We start from the raw sequence: 4,030 nt of genomic DNA, 5'->3' as shown, positions 1-4,030 counted from the left end.
TATTCAATAAATGTTGCTGAAAGCATGTACCAAACATGATCCATAAACTAAATTAAAACTTGGTCACTCTCCAAAGTCAAGGTCATAATCTACCTTTCTCATAAGAGAGTTCTGTCTGTACTTAAATAGTTGGGATTATTAACCCCTTCTCTTTCGAGATAAATTCTACAGTATTTTGTTCTCTAACCCTCACATTGTTTTTGATTTTGTAAAACACTGTATAACAAATATGAGACCTTGCCCAAGATAAAGTTTTTACATTTTATTTCAAGCTCCTGCCTTACATAACTTTTGCACAGGCAATTCCAGATCTGGTTTTTAATTTCTCACTCCACTGGGAATTCTCCCAATATTTGCTATGGTTTCATCATGTTCATATTAACTTGTCCAGCCACATGACAGTTGTTTTTCTTCAAAGATTATGTTTGGGCCAGGCCTGAGTTGAGAAAGTGGGTCTGCTTTCTCTTCTTGTAATCTAATTTGCATTCCTAAGGTTAAACACATTACTACCAGATTGCCTTAATTAACCACATACGTATATGTAAGAAGCCATGTCAGGACTTCCCTGGTTGCACAGTGGTTGGGAATCTGCCTGCCAATGCAGGGGACACGGGTTCCAGCCCTGGTCTGGGAAGATCCCACATGCTGCGGAGCAACTAAGCCCATGTGCCACAACTACTGAGCCTGCTCTCTAGAGCCCGCAAGCCACAGCTACTGAGCCCCCGTGCCACAACTACTGAAGCCCACATGCCTAGAGCCTGTGCTCTGCAACAAGAGAAGCCACCACAGTGAGAAGCCTGCACATCACAACGAAGAGTAGCCCCTGCTTGCCGCAACTAGAGAAAGCCTGCACGCAGAAAAAAAACCCAACGCGGCCAAAAATAAATAAATAAATTCATAAAAAAAGAAACAGAAGAAGCCATGTCCATTCTTTCCTTGATCCAAAGTTTTGTACTTCATCCGGCTTGCCAACTTCCCAAAAGATTAACTGAAATCAGTTGGTTCATGTTTAAAACGGTTCAGTGTATCTTGTCTTCTATCTCTCTCTCTCTTCCTCTCTTTCTTTCTCCCCCATCACACAAAACACAAACACACACTCTGGGTTTATTTTGTACCTCCAGTCCTCAAGCAGACTATAGAACTCTTTGGGGAATATATCAAAGGCAAGAGATCTACAGTCTTAATTGTCTTTCATAACTTTCTAGCCCCTTTACCAGATGTTTCCATAAAGATTTTTCTTTCTTTTTTTGTTTTTGGTACACCAGCCTCTCACTGTTGTGGCCTCTCCCATTGTAGAGCAGAGGCTCCAGACACGCAGGCTCAGCAGCCATGGCTCACGGGCCCAGCCGCTCCGTGGCAGGGATCTTCCCGGACTGGGGCATGAACCCGTGTCCCCTGCATCGGCAAGCGGACTCTCAACCACTGCGCCACCAGGGAAGCCCTTTCTTTCTTTTTTTTAATGGTGAAAATGAAAAGATACATTTCAGTATGTCTCTAAAAGATAAGAACATTTAATAAACATAACCACACTACCATTACCACATCAAAAAACTAACAATGATTTCATAATAGCAAATATTCCAATAGTTTCATAAGGTCAAATATTTTATTGATTAAAAAAAAAAACCTACAAATTCCAAATAAATTCCACACATTGTGATTGGCTGATATGTCTTCTAAGTCTTTTTCAGTGTATAGGTTTCCTCTCCATCTCTTTCTTTCCATGTAATTTACTAACGGAACTCAGTTGTTTGTGCAGTAGTGTTTCCAGCCGCTGAATTTTGCTGAACAAATCCTTTCGGTGCAATTTAACATTCACAGCATTCTGAAATTTGGCTGTAGGCATGTTTGATTATTTTTACACTTCAAGTCATCAAGTAACTTGAATACATTAAGCTAAATTCCATCTGCTCTTTTCCCCCAAGAAATATTCTAGATAGTTTCCTAGATAACCTTTCCATTCAGTAAGTCCCCTGTCCTAAATTTCCAGTTGTCATTTTCGTTACTTTTTAAGGATGCACACAACAAAATGAAAAGAAAAACAAAAGAAACCCAAACAAAAAAAACTTTGCCGAATTTTTTTCCTGTAAACATCCATTAGAGGGCGACATTTGCCTTAGTATATTTCCCCTAATAAATATTAAATTGCATCCGATTTTCGCATTTTTGACAAGTTGAACCTCCTTACCTACTTCGACTTCTCATCTCTTGTTCTATAAGATGTAATCACACCTTGTGTCCTCTCTTGATTTGGTCCCTGCGGACTTGGGTCGTTCGTATGAGTACGTCCATCCTTGACGCCGTTCCCAGCCCTCACCATGAGGCGGCGGTATTGCATAAATAAAGATGCGCAGGAAGGCAAAATTAAGCCAAACTGCCAAAGAAAAAGGAGTTTCACAGGGAAAGGGCCGTTAATTTAAGAAGGAAAGAGACAAACCAGACATTTCTAGTTCGTATCCAACTCACGGCTCAAGGTCAGCACCGTGTGAGACACAGCACAAAGGAGCTATTCAAGAGCGCGGGAGGAGGCTGACTTGGGGGAAACGCGTACACAATCTCCTCCTTGATTTTGCGGTTCCACTGGAGGAGGCATATGCACATTCGTGCACGTGTGTGTGAATAGTTACAGGACAGCAGCGGGACGGAGTGGGACCGCGCATGGATCTGCTGGAACCAATCGAACTTTGACCGCCTCTGAACGCGCGCCTGAGACAGGTTTACAAGGGTGCTGCTTGGAGGTCAGCTCTCATTTTACCCGGGAAGGAAAGCGAGTCCTGAGGGGGGCAGATAACTCGCCCAAGGGCACACCGTTAGGAAGAGGTGCATTCAGCCAGGTGTTCCGAGCGCAGGCCAGTGCTAGGGACGTTTCTCACCTTCGCACACCCATTACACACGTGTGTAACAACCCCCCACCCCCCCGTACACATACACACAATCGGACACTGGCTCCTCGGACAGGAAGGATCCAACACAGCAAGAGATATTGTACAGTTGTAACAGCGAAGACACGGACACTTGAGAATCTGATCAGTTAGAGCCCTCTCCCCGAGTAATACTCAGACTATACTGCATGTGTAATATTGCAAGTGGCGGGGTGGGGGGGACGGGGGCGGAATCGCAGGCCTCCTGGAGCCCGTCCATTTATCAGATGCCAGATTAGGGAGAGATTGTTCTGATTGGAGCTTAGAGAGCACCGTAAAGAAAACCAGACGGATCGGGGAAGAGAAGCAAACAGGGGCGTCCTTCCTCCCTCCCCAACTTCACTGGAGTTTCGCCTGGAAGAAGGGAGGGCCTTGGCACAAAGTCTTAGTAGAGAGGTGGAGCGACTGGCTTGGGTCCCCTCCCCCATGCCGCTGTGCCCTCCCCCAGCCCCACCTCCCTTGCTCCCTACCCACACTCGACTCGCTGGCGTCGGTGTTCGGTAGCAGAGGGCTCGAAAGGGAGCTGCGAACGCCCAAAGCCTGGACGACGGGAAGGGGCAACGCACAGTGGCTTTTCCTTCACATTTTTCTTTAAGTCGTCAGCTCCCGAGCCTAACGTTTCGATCCCTCCTTTCCCAGTCTCTGCTCCCCACCTCGTAGCTCACTCACTCGCCTTCTCTTCCCCCTCCTCCGCCGTCCTCCAGTCAGCTCTACCAGACCCTCGGCCTCCAGCCCCGCCTCCGCCGCCGAGGGGTTTACCCGCGGCGGAGTGAAATCTGCATAGTGACCGCCTCTGTGGGAGATCATTGGTGCAGCCCCTGCCCATCGCGGCCGATGATTGGTGGGCTGCCCCGCGTTATTTGCATGCCGGTGGCGGCAGAGTACCTAGCCGGTGCGGGCGGCAGGCGCCGCGCAGAAGTTTGCCGAGTGCTTCTTCGCCGGTCGGTTCTGTACTCGCACAGCTCTCGGAGCCGCCTCCTTCTGCTGCCGCCGCCCTGTTCTCTCGGGATTCCTTCTCCGCGGAAGATAGACGCTTTGCTTCAGGGAAGTCGAAGTGGGCTAGGGGGAGTGCCGAGGAGGAGCGGCGGGGGGCCTTTCCAGTGAAGGCT

At 47.7% G+C, this 4,030-nt stretch overlaps 1 long non-coding RNA gene across 2 annotated transcripts; it reads right to left on the bottom strand.

The window, feature by feature from the left end:
• Positions 1–1,609: 1,609 nt before the first annotated feature.
• LOC112404594 (uncharacterized) lies at positions 1,610–3,670 on the bottom strand. Of its 2 annotated transcripts, none has more exons than XR_003004126.1 (3): positions 3,591–3,670; positions 2,189–2,374; positions 1,610–1,836 (listed from the first exon to the last, which is right to left on the bottom strand). It is a non-coding gene; the product is annotated as an uncharacterized LOC112404594 (long non-coding RNA). The 2 variants fall into 2 exon arrangements; XR_003004127.1 differs by having other exon boundaries at positions 3,575–3,630.
• Positions 3,671–4,030: the final 360 nt, after the last annotated feature.

The sequence above is a fragment of the Neophocaena asiaeorientalis genome, unplaced genomic scaffold (assembly GCF_003031525.2).
Source record: "Neophocaena asiaeorientalis asiaeorientalis breed wild unplaced genomic scaffold, Neophocaena_asiaeorientalis_V1.1 scaffold196, whole genome shotgun sequence".
Taxonomy (NCBI): domain Eukaryota; kingdom Metazoa; phylum Chordata; class Mammalia; order Artiodactyla; family Phocoenidae; genus Neophocaena; species Neophocaena asiaeorientalis.
This window is presented reverse-complemented; position numbering and strand designations above follow the sequence as displayed.